The sequence below is a fragment of the Lithobates pipiens genome, unplaced genomic scaffold (assembly GCF_037356315.1).
Source record: "Lithobates pipiens isolate NorthernLeopardFrog02 unplaced genomic scaffold, aLitPip1_a1.2 Scaffold_27, whole genome shotgun sequence".
NCBI classification, from domain to species: domain Eukaryota; kingdom Metazoa; phylum Chordata; class Amphibia; order Anura; family Ranidae; genus Lithobates; species Lithobates pipiens.
Window position 1 is genome coordinate 62,046,365 of NW_027507788.1, and position 22,257 is coordinate 62,068,621.

Here is a 22,257-nt window from a genome sequence, read left to right on the forward strand (position 1 = left end):
AGCTAAAGCACTGCACAATCATAAAATGCAATACAAATGGTGCGATCCTGCAACTTTGCTGATCCCAAAAAATGGTGCAGCCCACGTTGTCACCACCCTTACAGGAGGAATGATACTTCTATACATTTGGGGCATCATCCTGGGAGTCCAGTCTCCTATGGCACAGCACAAATTCCCATACAACCGTCGCAACCAATGGAAGCAGGATGGCTGACACCTGCGACCCCCTGCCCGTGGATGGACCTTTCACATCTCAATCATGCTCTCCCCAGTCCATGGCTCAATGTTTGAGATAGTCATTATCACTTTGTCCAATCAGGGTATTGACAGTGCTCTGGTGCCCTAATTGGCAAAGCCTTGCACCTGACCACTGGTCAGGTGCAAGACTTCATCCAATTAGGGCCCTAGAATGCACTGTGAAGCAGTCCGCAAATTCAGGTGTTTGTCGATTGAACAGACGATGTTCGGGCGGAACTTTTGCTCGGCTCAAACTGTTCACCTAACATTTATTATCAGTGAGGTACACCCACTTCCATAGACTCTCTGCTCTCATCCCAGACTTCAATTGTATAGAAGAGAAGAAGAGGAAGCTTCAAATTTTACTCGGAGAAGAGGAGTCAATGGTGAAATTAGCTATACAATATGTGACATGGTGTCACAGACTGAAAGGGACATGAAAAACTGTGGACTTAAAAATCCTTTAGATGGAATCACCCCATTCCCCTTTATACAACGCATTACACCACCTCAAATCTGCCCTAGAGCTACCCCCCTTCCCATACAAACTCAACTGCTTTGGCAATGCTAAAATATATTTGGTACTGCCAATAAAGTTTATTTGAATTTGAATTTAAGAGAGAGGGAGAGAGAGCAAGAGAGGAAGGGGAGAGAAGGATAAAGAGAGGGGGAAGGAAAAAAGAGGAGAGAAGTGTGGAAGGCAGGGGGAAGAGGTTAGGGAGGGAGGTTGGGGAGTGAGTAGAGAGAGAAAAGAAAAGGGTAGAAAGGAAGGAAAGAAGGTGCAGAGAAAAAAGTGGTGGGAGTAGAGAGGGGGTCAGTTCTGGGTGTGGAAGGCTCACTCAACAATTATGCATCCCCTTCAGGCTGGTCTCCACCAGGGCTATGGCGGCTATCAGCTATTGTTTCAAAAATGCCGCTCAGCTACCCACATAAATCTTCTCACAGCACGGTGCATTTCATTGGATGCATGTGGCTGGAGTGTGGGTGGGGTTGGGCGGACACAAATGGGAGTGTCGGTCTGGATAAGCAGCAGAGTAAGGGAGGGGTTATGACGACAGCACAGACAGGATGATAGAACGGGAGAAAAAGTGGATACAGCCCGACTCCCATGCAAGTTGTCTTTCCCCGCTCTCACTTTATCACTGCGACAGGCTTCCAGTGGCTGTGGAGGGTTAGAGCTAGAGGTATATAGCCACTTTCTACACTGTCCGAGTCTGTCATGGTATCTGGGGGAGAAGAGACTCTACTCTCCTGCTATTCTGGCTCTTGTTTATTCTCATCCTCCTGGCTCATCCTCTGGCTTGTTGCCCTGCATCCTGCAATAGAGTTCCAATCTGCTTGGTATGGCAGGGTGCGTGATAGCAGAGAGCGGTGCAGGGTCAATGTGTCAGCAAGATGGCAGGGCTAGCAAGTTACTGGGGATACAGTTTTTACTGCCCCACCTCCCAATCCTGATGCCCTAAGGCCGCTGCCTATGCCACCTTATGGTGGCATCGACCCTGACTATATAGAGATCATAGAAAACAATACCCTGAAAAATATCATTAAAAAAATATAAATATCACCACTGGTGCTGTTGTGGATATTTTTGAGGGTGAGCTTGTTCCTCAGTAAACTCTATACTGCCTGGTTAGTAGAGATAGCCAACCATTACATTTCTCTCTGCGGATATATATGTGTGCACTTGGGTACCATGAATTGTGTATGCTAGATGTCTGCTTGCTCATTACCAAAGTACTGTAAAGAAGTTCTCTATGAGCAATAGTAATTTTCTTTCATACTCTTCCTATAACAACATTTTGTATTTGTTTATTTTGTCCCAATTCTTGTGAGCAATGCTTACCTGCAGCCTTTAGGTCCGTTCCAGGTACAAATGGTATTACATTTGCAGAACCAAGCAATGAAAGGAGAACAATTAATGTCACACAGATTATTCTCATGCTTACTGTGGACCTGTGCAGGAAAAATAAAAAATAAACAGCCAATGAATTTGCAAAATATTAACACTGAACTTATGGCAAATGTAAAAAAAAACAGTTAATATCATTTTGCATTCCTTTAAAAAAGATTAAATGTATTATTTTTAAACATAACTAACATAAGTACCTGAATATCAGCCTCTAATCATGACATCTGTAGGACTCAACCCAGTGTTATATTTATATACCTCGTAACCTTAAAACCCGGCTTCCCACCCCCTCCCAACCTTGTCCCTCTTAAAAAATGACTGGACAGATTTTTGGAGTAAATGGCCATCAGGCCTAAACTTTTTTATTAACCAAAATATAATCTTTAATAAATACCAACATTAAATACGATAATAAACTTTCCCAGCCTTTCCAAGGGGTCATGGGTACGTAGCATCCCAACATCAAATTGGTCACTGCCTACAACTTCAACTGTAACCTCTTGACCACCAGACGGCAACCCCTGTCTCGGAGGCTATAACCAACTGTAGCAGTGACCTACCCGTTTTAAACCCTTCCAGGTTAAACCCTCGTAACCTGGAAGTACCTACAACCACTCCCATCCCATGGATGGGTACAACAGGCCTTTTACCTGTACCTCACTTCTTCATCTAAAGCCCCCTGAACCGCCCAATGAAACACACAAGCACCCGAGACCGAAACCCCTGTACCAAAACCAGGGAGGGTGGGTGGGGATTCCTTCCTCCTCCGCTCTCCAACTGCTAGCACTGACCTTGCTAGCACGAGATGGCCGCCGTGGCTCCGCCCCCCGGCTCCGCCCACCCCACATCCTTAAAGCGGCCACACCTCCCCTTAAAACGGCGACTGTGCAGTCCAGCACATGTCATGCCGTCCCTGCGCCTACCTCCCCCTAGTGGATGCTAGCTGCGGGACTCCCTTCCCTTGCAGAGAAAAATGAGTAGCAATGTGCTCATAAATGTGAATAGTGATGGGCCCTTACCAGGGCTTATTTTCTCTGAGAAAAGGTGCAGGAACCCACCCTCTGCCCTAGGCCATGCCTGTCTCTGCCCCTACCCACCCCTAAAACCGCCCCTAGGACCACCCCTTGTATCCACCTATACACTCCTCCGAGCACTGCCCCCTTTAGAGAACAGGTATAATTTGGGGGCAATACAAGTAATTTGTATGAAATTTGTTAATAGAAAGCAATGTAGTAAAATGCACAACAAATTTAAATATCCAGCACTTACCAAGGTATGCTCAGAGGCACTTCCAGACGATTTCAACTAGCCCATATCCAGCAAAGAGACACCCTCATATCAATTAACAGACAGCCCCATAACCAGCAAAGAGACAGTCCCATAACCAGCAAAGAGACAGCCCCATATCCAGCAAAGAGACAGCCCCATATCCAACAAAGAGACATGCCCATATTACTCAAGAGACAGCCCCATATTTAACAAAGAGACAGGCCCATATCAAAGAGACAGGCCCATATACAGCAGAGACAGGCCCATACACAGCAGAGAAGGCCCATATCCAGCAAAGAGACATGCCCCATATAACCAGCAAAGAGACATGCTCCATATATTCAGCAAAGACACATGCCCCATCAGCACATACACAAATACACAGTGCATTCAATTATAGGAATCATTGTGTTTTGATAAAAAAAATAGTTTGGGTACAGTGTAGCATGACCGCACAATTGTCATTAAAATTGTGACAGCACTGAAAGGTGAAAATTGGCTTGGGCAGGAAGGTGTATAAGTGCCTGATATTGTAGTGGTTAAACTAGAAATGTCAAGTGACCTGAGACCCCTGTAGAGTGAGGTGAGCCCAAAACAGATGGTGACAAAAGTATCCACCTTTTCCTATTTCCCATGAAAAGGATCTCTCTGTATACAGTACAATGCATGGGTCTCTCTGTATACAGCATAATGCATGAGTCTCTCTGTATACAGCACAATGCATGGGTCTCTCTGTATACAACGCAATGAATGGATCTCCCTGTATACAGTACAGTATATGGATCTCTTTACAACACAGTACAGTGCAGTCATCTCTATATATACAATGGATGGCTTTCTATATACTCCCCCTATAGCTGGTGGTATTCTGCATTGTTACTGTATTGCTGGGATTTGTAGTCCTCTATACAGTGGTGGAACTGCCAGGTTTCTTGCACCGAGTCTTTGAGGTTTCTATTTTCACCTCTCGTTAAATACACACATTTTCTGCTAAATCTCAGCATATAAACAAGGAAAGATAAAACATTCCAAATTGTGCTTCACCAATGGGATATTAGGGTTAGTCACTCCTTGATTTCTACCTCCCTGAACTCCATATCAGATCTCATGGTTACCACTCACCTCTCTGCACACCACTCCCAAAGTGATTCTATGGCTGCCCCAGCACCAATAAGCCCTTGTACACATGGTCGGAGATTCCGACAACCAAATCCGTCGGAGTTATTCCGACTGATTAATTCCGGAAGAGGTCCGGAAGTGATGTTGCATACACACGGTCGGACCAAGTTGTCGGAATTTCCGGTTGCCAAGAATGCCATGACGTAAGCCGCGTACGGCGGCACTAGAAAAAGGAAGTTCAGCACCCTTTGGGCTCCTTGTGCTGATCTCGTGTCTATCGCGTGTTAGTAGAAGTTTGGTGAGAGATGATTCGCGCTTTTCAGATTTGTGATTCAGTTCGCTACTGCTCTTCAGTTTCTGCTTGTCTTTGCGTATCTGATAATCAGTGCGTGTAGTCAGTAAGCATTAGTTTCTCATTGTGGACTATATCTTGGTATAGTACGCTTTGATTTGCATTGCTTATTGTCTGCTTGCTTCTGCTATTCAGGTTGTTCTTTCAGGCATTGCTGTTTATCAGTGCTTTCTGTTGTCCGTTCTGACCAGCTGACCGTTTTCAAACCATGTTTGGTCTACGTACTCGTCGTAGAGTTTGTGCTGTGCAGGGGCTTCGTGTTGGGGTTCTTACTTTGACACAAGCCCGGTCCATGAACAGGGAGGGGAGGCGTTTGTGGACCAAGAATTGGTTGCGCCAGCTTGACCAGTTCTCGCACATGCCTTTGCTCCGTGAGATCCAGGAGAATAATCCTGATGATTTCAGGAATTATCTCCGGATGACGGACCCTGTTTTTCACCGTCTGCTGGCTTTGCTGTCCCCTTATATCACCAGGCAGGATACCTGCATGCGACAAGCCATCACTCCGGAGCAGAGGCTCATCGCCACGTTTCACTACTTGGCGACAGGGAGAAGCCTTCAGGACCTAAAGTTCTCCACAGGCATCTCCCCCCAGGCTCTGGGGATCATTATTCCAGAGACCTGTTCTGCCATCATTCAGGTCCTGCAGAAGGACTATATGAAGGTACATTTTATCCTTTAACATCACATTCTATGTATTTAATGATTGCTAATGTATTGCATTTCTTTCCTCATTCCCTAATTACCATGATTGCAATATGCTCTAATTCGTATGCTCTGCCTCTTTGTCCTCATGCATATTTGCCTCACTAACTTCCCCAGCATGCTCTTCTTAGCCCATAAAACTATAGTCTAGTCACTTACCAATGTCTTTTGTCAGCTCCATAGTATTGCTTTCCCCTAAACACCCCCTAAAATGTCTACAAATGTTATGTGTGTGCTTCAATTCATGCAGAGTGACTTTTTTTTTTGGTTGTGCCAAACTCATTAGGAACCCCCCTCTCCCCAACTGCTAGGTCAGCTGATAGCAATCCTCTATCTGCTGACTTTACCAAACCCAATACACACTCTACCTACCTTTTTTATGGTCACATTTATGGACGAGTTCACCAAAGCATGTAGTGCAGGGGCCTGCCTCAATACTTTGAAATGCTATAATTTTTTTCCCCTATTATTATGTTGATATGTAATAGCAGAATGTCAAAATGTGCTTCCATTTTGTTTTATTTTTGGTATTATGACACTTCTTACCTGTCCGGTGGGCTGCCAATAGTGTAAGTAAGGAGGGGCTTCCCAAAGTATCACACATTATTTAGGCATTCAGCTCTCAATCAAGTGGAGAGGATTACCTGTCCAAAACATCCCCCCCCCCCTCATTTTTAGCAAGGGCCCATCAGATGGGGGGGATGGGGGGTGATGATTCTGATAAGGGGACCTTATACTTTAGGCTTTACATACTCAGTTCCCAAAATGTTATACTGATCTTGGCCAAAAATGTTGGTGTCTAATCTGCTTGCAATGTTGATTTGCAAAATTACTAACTTTTGGTCTTGTTTCACTCCACAGTTTCCTTCAACGCCACAGGAATGGCAGACTGTGGCCTCCCACTTTGCCAGTTGTTGGGACTTTCCCAATTGTCGAGGTGCAATTGATGGAAAGCACGTCCGCATCGTCCCACCCCCCAACTCGGGGTCGTACTATTTTAACTACAAGGGGTTTTATAGTATCGTTATGTTGGCGGTGGTGTCTGTGACCTATGACTTCTTGTATGTGGACGTGGGGCAAAATGGCCGGATGTCGGATGGTGGAGTGTTCGCACGTACGGAGTTCTACTGGCGTCTCCAGAGTGGCAGTCTGGGCTTGCCACCCCCAGAAGAGAATCAGGAAGGACTCCCGGTCGTCTTCGTCGCGGATGAGGCGTTTGCCCTGGCAAACCATCTGATGCGGCCTTTCCCGATGAGGACCCTCACCCAGGACTGGAGGATTTTTAATTTCCAGCTAGCCAGAGCCGCCTTTTTTTAATGCCTATCCACATGGCGGAATATGAAATAAATCACATAGTGCTTGCCTGCTGTGTTCTGCACAATTTCTTAAAAAGACATTCAGCAAACTATGCGGTCTCGGCCAAAATGCAGACTTGCTTGAAAATGAGAACCTCAAGGGCCTTGAAGCTGCTCGTCCTGGCTTGCCCCCCAAAGCGCCCGTGAGGTCCGAACCCAATAAATGGAGTACTTTGTGGGTAGGGGGGCCATTGATATGCCAGACAATGTCTGAGCGGCATTTTTGTAATAAATTTTTCTTTGAAACTCCAATAATCTTTGTTTTCATTTACTGCTTGGCTTGGTTTTAGGTGTCTCCTAGGTAATTTTTTTTTTTTGTTGTTGTGCCTTTTTCTACAACAGTGCAAACCCAAGTTCTGAGCGAGATGAGGTGACAGTCTTTTCTTCAGATAATCTTATTATGTTGTGGGTCTGCTACACACACACCTTGTTTTTGTTAACTAATGTATGTAGTGCATTACTGACCAAAATCTTGCTCATTTTCAGCACCATGGCAGAAATATGTGGGCTCAGGAAAATGGCATGATTGTGAAAATGAACACATCACCGTGGGTGTTATTTACTAAAGGCACATCCACTATGCACTACAAGTGCACTGCAAAAGTGCACCTGAAACTGCACTTGGAGTGCAAAGTGAAGTTGCCTTTAGTAAATAACACCCATTGTCACCGAAAACAACAATTTTTTTCCAAATACTGCTTTTGCGCATTGAAAAAGGAAGCCACACATTGTTGATAATTTCACTTTTTAATCAAAGCACATTCACATGTGCATTTAGAAAAGGGTTTTACAACAAACCAACATATTGGGTGTATCAAAAACATTATTTAAGGTCATTTTTGGGTAACTTGGTGTTTTTGTGTAAACATGCATGTATCAAAGCGTAACATACAGAACACAGGAACTTACAAAGTTCAACTTTGAAAAGTGAAGATAATATCAGACATGAGTATGTACAAACTGGGCTGATATTGCCTTCATCACATGGGGTGTCACCCCTGGAAAATCCAAAATTGGAAGATGCACACAGTGTGTCAACATGTGCTATCTCCCATCATGGGGGATCAATGTACATGTTTTGGGGCTGCAACCCCTTCAACTCAGCCACTTTCCACAAAACACGTACATTGATCCCCCATGATGGGAGAGGACGCATGTTGACACACTCTGTGCATCTTCCAAATTTGTAAGGGTAGGTGCTCCTGCGCTAAAATGGGAGGGGAAAAGAACTAAATGCGTTTCTATGGGTGCTGCATACACCGTCAGGGCCAAACTGATGCCCAAATATGTAAAAGGAATAGATAAAGTGGGTGGTGTTGCGCTCCTAAAAGCAAATTTCGCTATCAGATACTATAAGATATAAAATACGTAAGGTGTCCAGAAGTCTGGATCAGATACTGTCTAAAATAGAAAGTTTTTGCAGAATATATAAAAACATATATAAAAAGTATATAAAAAAACATATATGTCAATTATATATCATAGACAATAATTATAAATAAATAAACACAGTGTATAAAAAATAGTTAGTGCCATAAAATAACTGTGCAAAACCGCAAACAAGTGCAAACAAGTAGATAACTAGCAAAACTGTGCAACATATGCAATGTGTAAAAATATATCCCAAAATGGGACGTGGAGATTTAAAAATAGTCCACGGTTATGAGTAGTGCAAATGTGGCAGTGTTTCCAAGAACACTGAGTGCAGATCTAAAGCTCTCCAGGTGATACTGTGACTTTTATGTGAAAATATTACACTCTCTCCTCTCCGATATAGCGTTTACCATTCTTTTTAAGGACCTCTGTTCTCCTTTTGTAATTCTGGCATTTTTTATGCATTTTTTATTAATTTTATTTATATTATTCTTTTGCCTCTTTTACATACTGGCTTGAAATAATCTCTGTGTCACTATGTATTATAAGTATCTGAACATCACTTCCGGAGTCTGTTCACTATGTATATACAACTATACATATCACTGTGCCCATATATACACATACTGTTTGGGAAAATTTTAATCCCTTTTAATTTTTTTTTTATAAAAATCCATCTCCTCGTTCTTCTAACCTCTACACTGTTGAGAAATGGCTGCAATTCTAAATTTTAATTTGCCTTTTCTTTTATCATCCATCTACCAATCCGTGACAATATGTGACAATAAATCTATCCAAATTGTAGTCACTGATACTGGTATTCATATAAAGCTTATTAATTCCATCTGATGCCAGTACATAGTGTATGAGCCGGTATCACTTCTACCGATACTCAGTTAAAATATAAATATGTCTATTTTACATTGGCCAGCGGAGCAACACGTTACGTTCACATTCGGACTGTATCCACATACACTTGCTGTCCACATTCTTTCTAATACATCTACAAAAAAATGGCCGCGATCGTTGCCCATACAACGATCACCAGGAAAATGGCCGCCGTTCGTATCTCAATCACAGGCTTCTAGAAAATGGCCGACCAACGATGAGCACAACCCCTCAGATCTATATAAATACACTACATTGCCCATAAGCCTCATCCCAGTCTAAGTCACGTGTGTTGTGACGTAACGCGCAGGATACAGAGGCATAGAGAAACCGGAAGAGACGGTCAGGTACGAGCTCGGCGCTCGTTTTTACATTGCACTTATCTTTTACATTAAATGTGAGTAACCAATTGATTGTATTTAATAAACCGCTATTAAATTGAAAATACTACACCATGGGAGGCTCTGTATTTCCTTTTCTATACCTTACCACACTGAATATATGAGACCAACACAGCGTCAGAGTGAACGAAAGGACCACTCAAGGACCCCCCAGGCTTTTACTGCATACCCATAAGGGACGCGCAGCAACACCACAGTGAGAAAGAGAGTTAACCCCTTCCTCCTTTTTTCTACATGCTGTTTACCTTACAGCAGTAAGGTAATAATCTAGCACAGCCACGGGTGTCATTTGACACTGAAGAGTGTATTTTCACATAAAAGTCACAGTATCACCTGGAGAGCTTTAGATCTGCACTCAGTGTTCTTGGAAACACTGCCACATTTGCACTACTCATAACCGTGGACTGTTTTAAATCTCCACGTCCCATTTTGGGATATATATATATATATATATATATATATATATATATATATATATATATATATATATATATATATATATATATATATATATGCACCTTGCATATGTTGCACAGTTTTGCTAGTTATCTACTTGTTTACACTTGTTTGCGGTTTTGCACAGTTATTTTACGGGACTAACTATTTTTTATACACTGTGTTTATTTATTTATAATTATTGTCTATGATATATAATTGGCATATATGTTTTTTTATATACTTTTTATATATGTTTTTATATATTCTGCATAAACTTTCTATTTTAGACAGTATCAGATCCAGACTTCTGGACACCTTACGTATTTTATATCTTATAGTATCTGATAGCGAAAATTGCTTTTAGGAGCGCAACACCACCCACTTTATCTATCTTCCAAATTTGGCTTTTTGTAAAAGACAAAAGTTGTTGTTTAAAAACAAAAAATAAAACCCTAGCTAGTTTGGGGTGTTTCACACTCTCCCCAAAACATCAATGATGTTCTTCATTTTATTTTTAACATCATTGATGTTTTGCTGTATATTTTCTAAATCCCGATTGCACCCCATTATCTCCCCAATCAGGATCTGGGCACTTTCACTGGTAAAATGTGATTCTTCTTCCACATCACCTACAAAAAAAAGCAAAAAAACACACCGTGTATTATAAATATGCCGACACACATTGATTAGCTTACCGGAAGCTGTGGTCTCCGACACTCACCTGTTGTGGTGACAATTTATCCAACTTCAACCATCTCTCCTTCCTCCTCCTCCTGCTCCTCTGCTTCTGGTGTTGGAATTTCGCCTTCTTTGGGAGGTGTGGGGTCCCTGGTGTCCTCAGACTTCCCGAGTCTTCTCTCCCCTGAGAATGTAAAAAAGGAATACTTAGCACACAGAGGGCAGAAATAGGAATATGAAACATTGCTTGCAAGTGTGGTACAATTGTGTTTTTTGGCCGAGTTCAAAGGTGAGAACATTATTGTGGACACTTTCTAAAGCTGGAATACTTACCTGCAGAACGATGTTTCTTACGAACGAATGAAACCATGAACTTGAAAGTGGCCATTTCAAACTGCACAACATGAAATCAAAGCACATGGAGCAGTATGCAAGCAAGAATAATCATATGAACACACAACAACTACTTACTTTTTTGAAGAACACGCTTGATCCTTCTGTACTGATTGAGCTCCCTCAGTTTCAGGTCTGACCAGTGTTTTCTCAGTTGATCCTTGGATCGGCGTACCCAAAATTCTTCTGAAGGCTCTTCACAACTTTAGTCATGATCTTGGCCTTTCTGATATTTGGGTTTGGGTAAGGTCCATACTTCCCATCATAGTCGGTCCTGTTCAATATGTCCACCATCTCCAACATCTCTACAAAAGACATATTTGAGGCCTTAAATCTTCTCTTCCTGGATCGGGACGTTTCAGGCTCCAGGCTTTCCTCACCCTCCTCCTCGTTAGTGGAACTCTGATTGCGCACCTGCGTTCTCTCCGCCATGTGCTCTCCCCACTACGCTGAAAGCGAAGGGGCGGGGAATAGTCTAGAAAGAACGTCAGGGGCGGGCGGAGTTTCACACATGCACACTGTATATAAAACGCAACACGCGTGTGTCGTACGTGCGATCTGTGAACAGAGTGAGGAGCTGACGCAACAATCGTGCAAACGAAGGTAAAATTTTGAACTTGGTATATCACTAGACTAGACTGATTCTATCTAGGCCTATGTTGGGACAAGATTAGGAGGGTTTATCATGGCATTATTAGTATTTTAGGGTTTGTCTTGTGTTGTGTCTTGCAGACAAGATGGATCCCTTCAAAAACGTAAATTTTTTGGGGCAATTCCTTGAAGTGTTCAGGGAGCTGCCCTGCCTGTGGCAGATCAACAATCCATTTTATCATGACCGAAGAAAGAGGAAGGCAGCGCTGGAGAAACTTCTTTCTTTGGTGCGGATCATGGTCCCCACGGCAGACATGACCTATGTGAAGTTTAAAATTGGTGCCATGAAGATTACATATCTTAGGGAGAGAAAGAAGCACCTGGAGTCCCTGAGATCAGGAGATCCAGATGCCATTTATTACCCCGGGATGGTTTACTTCGAGAGGCTGCATTTTCTGGTAGACCAGGGGGAACCCAGGCTACCACTCGACCGTCTTCCTTCAAGGCTTCCTTCACCCCCAGCTGAGGCTTCCAACGTCCAACCTGGGCCTTCCAGGCAACAACATGTGGAGGGGCCCAGCTTGAGACAGGTATTGCATTGTCGAACATATTTCTTGTCGTACATTTAATGATGTTAACTAGATGTTCTTATTGATCAGTAAGTTGTGATTTAACAAAGTGGTTTACATCTCAATAGACAGTAGTGAGCAAAAATGATTGGTACAAGAATGAAAAATGCTGGGCTCAGAATGATAGTCTGGTCTTTTTGGTAACATTCAATTTGCAACAGTCATGAGCTCAAAATGGTGTGATTGATGAGCAAAAAACGAAAACTATGTCCCATTTTCATACACAGGAAGACCTCAGCCGGGGGGAGGCTGTGGCAAGTGGCAGCCAGGAGGTCGACCAATGCCCTCCTTCTCCTCCTCCTGCCACAACTACAGGAGCCCAGACACAGCCTCGAAGGATGCCTGGCGGGAAGTGCCTAAGGAAGACAAGAGAGTGATGGCCTGGATTCAGTCTGGTCTGACAGAAGATGCAGCCTCTTGAAGAACCACATCCTGGGGACATAGATGACATCTGCTTTTCCTAGCTCTAGGACTTCTGGACCAGACTTCTCTTCCTGAGATATGTATTCCTCAGGCCACCAATTTTTCTTTTTAGAATTAATTCATGTCCGCCCTGGGGGCCAAAGGCTTCGCTAAATTGACAAGTTTCTCCAGCGCTGCCTTCCTCTTTTTAGTTGTTTGAGACCTAAATAAGGGTTTTTTTTGTTTGAAGAAATACTTGTGTATGTGTTTGACTTCAAAAAGGACAGTTTATTTGTGAGCAGGCAGGTACATTTCAAAAATACAAAGTGAAATTAATAACAAAGGGCACCAACACTAAACAACCTCCTGTAGATTAAAAAAGAAAAAGAAAATACAAAAAAGATAATAATGGTGTTGTGGTAAGTTGAAACCCAAAACACACCCCAAAAAATGCAAAGATGAGCAAACTGTCAAAAAAGGAGATGTTGATGAAAAAAACCAACCACAAAATTCCCCTAAAAAACTAAAAAATTTTTTTTGTAGATGTGACAATTTAAAATATTGTATTTCTGAAATGAGTAACAAAGACTGAAGAAATACGTTAGGGAGATGTGTGTGTGACTATAAGCATCAAAAGAAGTTTATTCTTGCCGCATTGAAAAGAAAAAGAGAATGCGCTTGATGAAAGAATTTTTTATATTGCAGCGTGACGAATGTGCTCTATCGATTACGAGCAGTAGTTTTACCTGAGCGAGTGCTTCCGTGTCCGAATTTGATTGTGAGCATGCGTGGCACCTTGTCCGTTGGAGTAGGCTACACATACACATGATCGGAATATGTCGGATCGGAGCATTTTGTCAGAAAATTTTACCGGCAAGTTGGAAAAGTTGGTCCGTCGGAGTATCCGACTGAAACAGTCCGATGCATACCACACACAGTTGGAATATCCGACAAAATGGTCTGATAGGAAACATTCCGTCGGAATCTCCGACTGTGTGTACAAGGGCTTAAAGAAAAACCTTACACGCAGCAGGAAACAATGATGACAATTCAGCCACAGTGGCCATTGTGGTGGGATAACTATTACACAACATAAGTGAACCAGAACTAGGCCAGTGATGGCGAACCTTGGCACCTCAGATGTTTTGGAATTACATTTGCTATGATGCTCATGCACTCTGCAGTGTAGTTGAGCATCATGGGAAATGTAGTTCCAAAACATCTGGGGTGCCAAGGTTTGCCATCACTGCCCTAGGCGAAACCTCATTTTGCCATCCCCTTGGCTACACCCCTGACTCCACCTTCTTTGCCCTTGTAACATATGACCTACCTGACCATTACACTGACCTACCTGACACATATACTGAGCTACCTACCTGACACATTCATTGACCCGACCTACCTGACATATACATGGACCTACCTGAATCCTATTTCCTACACTACCCACCCCCCCATCACCCACATGCAGCTCAATGTAGATGGGGAGGATTCATCATCCTCCTTACCTCTGCACTTCTTTGACTATCACATCCAGGCTCTCCTCAGCACTGGGCAGGCAATATTGCTTAGGTGTCCCCACCAGCACCGCCATCCAGCAACTCCATGGTGTCCCCGCCAGCGCCACCATCCAGCCGCTCCATGGTGTCCTGCTAGCGCCACAATCCAGCTGCTCCATGGTGTCCCTGCCAGTGCCGCCATCCAGCTGCTCCATGGTGTCCCCGCCGGTCGGGAGGTCAGCTAACAGAAGCTGCACATTTCAATGCTCCTATCTCCACCGAACCCTGCCCCTGCACCCACACAGTCGCACAGCGCCCCACCAGAGGCTTTGATATATTCCTGTGTGAGGAGATGTGACAGCAGGGCGCTCAGTGGGACACATGGGGGATTGGCAGCACGCCACGGATGTGTTCCTGGGACAGCCGGCCCGGCACTGAACAGACGCGAGCTCACACATGCCTGGTGCTTCACCAGGACAGAGGCAGTGGCTGCACCCTAGATGGTAGTGTGCCCTAGGCAGCTGCCTACTTCGCCTAGTGGTAGCACCGGCCCTGAATGTTTGCAGAGAAAGTTGGTCTGGAGTCATGCAATGCGGACTTGCTGCAATTGTGTAACAAACTTGTGAAGCCTGGTAAGTCTAGCTAAAGCTTAGCAAGTCATTTTCAAACTTTCAGCACAATTACACTTCAGAGATAGTCCATTCCAGCTCAAAGACAGCTTAATCAAGCTTAGAGACAGCCCAATCCAGTTAAGAGACAGCCCAATCCATCTCAGAGACAGCCTAATCCAGCTCAGTGATAGCCTAATCCAGCTATGAGTCAGCCCAATAAAACTATGATACAGTCCAGTCCAGCTCAGAAACAGCCCAATCCAACTCAGAGACAGTCACAGATCCTCATCCAAGCAGCAGTAACAAAGTCCCATTCTGCATGAATAATTTACCAACAAAGGCTGCACAGCTTCTCTGCAGTCAGACACCAGAAGTTTCTTGCTCTCTCTCTCCACACAGCTACAAAAGTGGCTACCGCTGAAAGGACCATTCTTTTCTAGAGGGAGAGGCGGCTTGCGGATGATATTACTCCCCCCTCCATTGTTTTAGGCAGGCTGCAGCCGAACCTATATGTGATTGTCGACTTATGCAGCCGTGACTCATGTCGTCGAAGCCCTGTTTCCCTGTCTCACTGACTGTCTCTTGCAGAGTTGTCGTTTGGCACATTCTGTAACAAAAAAAGCCCTAGTCCTAACTGATACAAAAAATTATTTAACATGGTATTAAACCTAAAAACCAAAAATTTTATATATTGCACCTTACCAATCATTAGATGTGGTGGCTGCATTTGTTTCCTTTCATAGGCTTTTTCCCTCTGTTTTTACCTGGTTATCTGGCCAGTAGGGATTGGCGAACGGTTCGGCCCGAGCATAAGTTTGGGCCGAACTTTGGTTGTTCAGGTGTTCTGCAGAACACCGAACAATATGCGGTGTTCGGGGCAAATTCGAAAGTCGCCAGAACACCGTTAAAGTCTATGGGACATTAACACGAAAAATCAAAAGTGTTAATTTTAAAGGGTTATATGCAAGTTATTGTCATAAAAAGTATTTGGGGACCCGGGTCCTTCCCCAGAAGACATATATCAATGCAAAAAAAAGTTTTAAAAACTGCCTTTTTTTCGGAGAGCAGGGATTTTAATAATGCTTAAAGTGAAACAATAAAAGTGAAATATTCCTTTAAATTTCGTACCTGGGGGTGTCTATAGTATTCCTGTAAAGTGGCGCATTTTCCCCATGTTTACAACAGTCCCTGCACAAAATGACATTTCTAAAGGAAAAAAAGTAATTTAAAACTACTCCCGGATATAATGAATTGTCGGTCCCGGCAATACAGATAAAATTCATTGAAAAAACGGCATGGGATTCCTCCAGTCTATTACCAGGCCCTTTGGGTCTGGTATGAATATTAAGGGGAACCTCGAACTAAAATTAAAAAAAATAATTGCATGGGGGTCCCCCTAAGAATCCATACCAGACCTGAGGGTCTGGTATGGATATTAAGGGGAACCCCATGTCAAAATGTAAAAAAAAAAAATAGGCGTGGGGTCCCCCCAAAAATCCATACCAGACCCTTATCCGAGCACACAACCTGGCAGGCCACAGAAAAGAGGGGGGCGAGAGAGCATCCCTCCTCCTGAACCGTACCAGGCAACATGCCCTCAACATGGGGAGGGTGCTTTGGCGTAGCCCCCCAAAGCACCTTGTCCCCATGGACAAGGTCCTCATCCCCACAACCCTTGCACGGTGGTTGTGGGGGTCTGCGGGCAGGGGGGACCCCAGATCCCAGCCTTCCCCCTGTGTGAAATGGTAATGGGGTATAAGTGTACCCCTACCATTTCACAAAAAAGTGTCAAAATGGTACAAAAGACAGGACACAATTTGGGACAAGTCCTTTATTAAAAAATAAAAAAATAAAAATGTCCCACAAAGTCCATTCATCTTCTTTTCTCGCTCCACCGACGGACTGAAAAAGAAAAAAACAAAAAACAAAGCCACAACCGACCTGCCTCCATGGGAGGCACCCACTGTATGACGCGTCCTCGCAGGTGACAGTTTTTTTATAACTGAGGGCGGGGCCACACAGTGCGTTCCCGGGTGATCCTGCCCCCCTCTGGCACGTGGGGACTTTCTTATGGCTTTCCTGGGGCGTCAGAGGGGGTAGGGCCACCCGGTTATGTAAGATAGGTTTAGGGTACCACATATTCCCTAATAAAGGTTTAACCCCCTGGTCACCCCCCAGTTAACCCTTTCACCCACTGTCAGTGTCACTAGTATATTGTACAGATCTTTTTTTCTGATCACTGTATTAGTATCATGGGTGACGCTAGTTAGCTAGTTAGAGTAACCGTCAGTCTTGTATAGCATCAGGGTACTCCCAAAAGTGGAACTTCCGCTCATCTGATTCCTCCCCCCCTCCGATGTCACATGTGGCACCTTTCAGGGGGGTGCAGATACTTGTATAATACAGGTACCTGCACCCACTTCTGGGAATAGACTCCCGCGGAGTCATGCCCCTTCCCAAACCCTCCCGTTGTCTCCTGGGAAACACACAGGTCCCAGGAGATAGCAGGAACCACTTACAACATGCAGTGTGACTCTCACATGCGCAGTAGGGAACTGGGAAGTGAAGCCGCAATGCTTCACTTCCTGATTCCCTCACCAAGAATGGTGCAGGCAGCAGTGGAGAGCTGAGCGATTGCTTCGGCTGCCGACATCACTGGACTCCAGGAAAGGTAAGTGTCCATTTATTAAAAGTCAGCAGCTGCAGTATTTGTAGCTGCTGGTTTTTAATAATTTTTAAAAAATATTTAATAAAGGTTTAACCCCTTCATTACCCCCCAGTTAACCCTTTCACTCCCTGTCACATTGTCACTAGTATAGTGTACAAATCTATATTCTGACCACCGTATTGGTGTCACGGGTGACATCAGTTAGGTGTTAGCGTCAGTTAGTGGTAGCATCAATCCCAGACAACATCAGATCAGTGCCAGGAACACTAACACACACACTATATAGCTCCATTACTAGTATAAATTCTGAACAGATCAATAGCTTTGATCTGATCAGAACTATGTTAGCTTCCTCAGTAGTATAGTGTTCCCAAAAACGCAGCGTTAGCAGGATCAGCCCAGACACCTGCCAGACACCTGCATTTAGCCCCTCCACCCAGCCCAGCTCACCAGCTCAGGTAAAGGGCAGAAGCAATAGATCACTGTCACTTTACAAAACACAGCACACAAAACTGCAGCGTTAGCAGAGTCATGCCTGATCCCTGCTAACGCTAACAGTTCATTTTTTTTGTAGCGATTCAAGCAGTCTCTGAGAACCAGGTGCTTTTTTTTACTTTTTTTACCTGTGAGTCACACTAGCTGTACCTGTAAATTTAGGAGCCAAAATGTCAAATGAAAGGTACACTAGTGAAGAGGCCTACAGGATACTGACCATGACAGATGCTGAGCGCAGGAGAAGCCTCACTATTAGAACCACAATATGATTTAGTCTCAGTATACTAACTTGTAGAGAGCAGCGGCACCCTGACAGATAGCTCTGCCGACGAAGTAGCAATCCCTGCTAAGGTCAGGCTTACACGACCCCCAGGGCCAGATTAAGAACATCATGGGCCTGGTGCTGAGGATTTTGGTGGGGCCTTTTATAAACAATAAATAAATAAAAATGCAAACTATTTTTTTGTGATAACAAATTAAATTAAAGAGAGAGAGGAAGGATGAGAGAGAGAGAGAGAGAGAGAAAGGGGGTGAAAGAGGGGTAAGGGAGGGAGGATGTGAGAGAAAGGGGGGGGTGAGAGAGAGAGGATGGGAATGACATCAACGCAGCCTGGCCAAGGCAAGTGACCGAAGGCACAGAACCCAGAAGGAAGACCGGGTGAAGATGGAAGTGCACAGGGCCCCGCCGGTTGATCACAGCACAGCACTGGAGGGCTCAGTCTGACAATTTAAGTGTACCCTAATGTGCTAATATGCTGTGCATACTTGTACATTATGGCATAACCTACCCCAGGGCCTCTAAAAAGTCGTAATGTTAGAAAAGTTTACTACCGTTTTAATATCACGAGCCTCTCATGGGGCCCCCTACTGACCCTGTGGCCCTTGGGCAGTGCCTAGTGCATAGTTGTCAACATTTCAAAAATATTTTCAGGGACGCTTTTCTTTACAAGTGCTATATTTATAGTAGCTGACATCCCCCGTGTTCCTCTATACATCACAATAGTAATTACAAAATGAAATAAGTACTAATAATGGGGCAGAACAAATATGAGGACTGTGAGGTTTCCTTTAGTTGAACTGACAAAAGTGCCCATTCTAGAGCTGGTAACATTGAGGATATTCAGTATAATTTTAAAGAACAGTTTTTGTGGGTAAGAGGCATAGGGGAGGAGTATGGATGGTATACAAGTGGGAAGTATGTGCAGGTGAGGGAGAGGAATGTGGAGGGTCTAACAGTGGGCACTATGTACACGAGAGGAGTGCAGAGGGTATGGCAGAAGGCACTTTGTACAGGAGAGGAGTGTGAAGGGTATGACAGTGGGCAGTATGCACAGCAGAGGAGTGTAGAGGGTATGACATTGGGCACTATGTATAAGAGAAGAGTGTGGAGGGTATGACAGTGAACAATATGTACAGGAGTGTGGAGGGCATGACAGTGGGCACTATGTACAGGAGAGAAGTGTGGAGAGTAGGACAGTAAGCAGTAATTACAGGAGAAGATTGCGGAGGGAGGGTATGACGTGGGCACTATGTATAGGAGAGGAGTATGGAGGGTATGACAGTGAGTAGTATGTACAGGAGAGGAGTGTGGAGAGTATGACAGTGGGCGCTATGTATAGGAGAGAAGTGTTGGAGGTATGACAGTGGGCACTATGAATAGGAGAGAAGTATGGAGGGTATGACAGTGAGTAGTATGTACAGGAGAGGAGTGCGGAGAGTATGACAGTGGGTAGTATGTACAGGAGAGGAGTGTGGAGGGTATGACAGTGGGTGCTATGCATAGGAGAGAAGTGTTTGAGGTATGACAATGGGCACTATGTATAGGAGAGGAGTATGGAGGGTATGACAGTGAGTAGTATGTATAGGAGAGGAGTATGGAGGGTATGACAGTGGGCAATATGTACAGGAGAGAAGTGTATGACAGTGGGCACTATTTACAAGAGAGGAGGAGTGTGTAGGATATGACAGCGGGCGTTATGTATAGGAGAGGAGTGTGTAGGATATGACAGTGAGCAGTATGTACAGGAGAGAAGTGTGGAGAGTATGACAGCGGGCACTATGTACAGGAGAGACGTGTAGAGAGTATGACAGCGGGCACTATGTATAGGAGAGAAGTGTAGAGAGTATGACAGCGGGCACTATGTATAGGAGAGAAGTGTGGAGAGTATGACAGTGGGCACTATGTATAGGAGAGGAGGATGAAGTAATCTGGGAAGGAAAAATGTAAAGGTTTGCGGAAGGATGTTTAGGGACTGCGTAGGGACTGCGTAGTGGGCCAGACATGGATTGAAATTACACCAATTAACCACTTGCCGACCGCCTCACGCCGATCTACGTCATCAGAATGGCACGGGCAGGCATAAGCACATATATGTACGTCCTTTGCCTCCCGCGGGTCGGGGGCCCGATCGGGCCCCCGCCCGGTGCCTGCGGCGGTCGGTTTTCGTTCGGGAGCGATCCCGGACGAGGGGACGGCCATTCATTCATGGCCACCCCCTCGCGATCGCTCCCGACGAATGGAAATCCCCGGTGACATCACTTCCTCTCCTGTAATGTAAACACAGGAGAGGAAGTGATGTATTCTCTCCTCCGTGTCGGTATTTTTCGTTCCGACACGGAGGAGAGCGGATCAGTGAGTTGCACCAACACATCCCACACACAGTAGAACATGCCAGGCACACTCACACCCCCCCTTTACCCCCCGATCACCCCCCCAATTACCCCTGCCCCCCAGTCACAGTGACACCAATGTCATTTTTTTTTTTTTTTTTTTTTTTTTGCATTGGTGTCATTTGTGACTGTAATAACTGTTAGGGCAGTTAGGGTTAGCCCCCTTTAGTTCTAATGTACCCCCCTAACCCCCCCAATAAAGGTTTAACCCCGTGATCACCCCCCGTCGCCAGTGTCACTAAGGCTGGGTTCACATTGCAGCGGTTTATGAGAACGAATGTGATTCGCACCGCACTGCAGTGCAAATCACATCCGATCTCTGTGCGATTCGAGTTCAGCCATTCGCCGCACCCGCCGCACCCGCCACACCCGCCGCACCCGCCGCAAATTCGCACGGGACCCTTTTTTTGGCCCGCAGCAGAATCGGATCGCATGGGTGTTCACACCATGCGATCCGAGTTTGCAGATCGCACTGCGATATGCGAACTGATCTGGGGGTGTCAGTAACATTTCACTGACACTCCCAGCAGTTCGCATAGGGCAGTGTGAACTGCCGCCGGGAGGCATGCGATGCGGGAACCCGCCGCGGATTCGCGGCGTTTCCGCATCGCTCCAGTGTGAACCCAGCCTAATAAGCGATCATTTTTCTGATCGCCGTATTAGTGTCACAGGTGACGCTAGTTAGGCAGGTAGGTATTTAGGTTCGCCGCAGCTTTTTATAGCGCTAGGGACCCCCATATACTACCGCATAAAGCCCCCTGATTGCCCCCTAGTTAACCCTTTCACCAGTGATCACCATATAACTGTTACAGGTGACGCTGGTTGGTTAGTTATTTTTTTATAGTTTCAGGGCACCCGCCATTTATTACCTAATAAAGGTTTAACCCCCTGATCACCCGGCAGGTGTCATTTGTGACTAATAACTGTTAGGGCAGTTAGGGTTAGCCCCCTTTAGTTCTAAGGTACCCCCCTAACCCCCCCAATAAAGGTTTAACCCCGTGATCACCCCCCGTCGCCAGTGTCACTAAGGCTGGGTTCACATTGCAGCGGTTTATGAGAACGGATGTGATTCGCACCGCACTGCAGTGCAAATCACATCCGATCTCTGTGCGATTCGAGTTCAGCTATACAGATAGTATGGCTGAATTCGTGTCGCACCCGCCGCAAACTCGCACGGGACCCTTTTTTTGGTCCGCAGCAGAATCGGATCGCATGGGTGTTCACACCATGCGATCCAAGTTTGCAGATCGCACTGCGATATGCGAACTGATCTGGGGGTGTCATTAACATTTCACTGACACTCCCAGCAGTTCGCATAGGGCAGTGTGAACTGCCGCCGGGAGGCATGCGATGCGGGAACCCGCCGCGCATTCGTGGCGTTCCCGCATCGCTCCAGTGTGAACCCAGCCTAATAAGCGATCGTTTTTCTGATCGCTGTATTAGTGTCACAGGTGACGCTAGTTAGGCAGGTAGGTATTTAGGTTCGCCGCAGCTTTTTATAGCGCCAGGGACCCCCATATACTACCGCATAAAGCCCCCTGATTGCCCCCTAGTTAACCCTTTCACCAGTGATC

The 22,257-nt window shown here is 45.0% G+C and overlaps 1 long non-coding RNA gene across 1 annotated transcript in view; it reads right to left on the minus strand.

The window, feature by feature from the left end:
- Positions 1-22,257, minus strand: part of LOC143933893 (uncharacterized) — a 45,901-nt gene that overhangs the window by 12,137 nt on the left and 11,507 nt on the right. Inside the window, exon 2 of the long non-coding RNA XR_013263159.1 lies at positions 2,081-2,190. This is a non-coding gene — a long non-coding RNA (uncharacterized LOC143933893). The remainder of the gene's footprint in view (positions 1-2,080; positions 2,191-22,257) is intronic.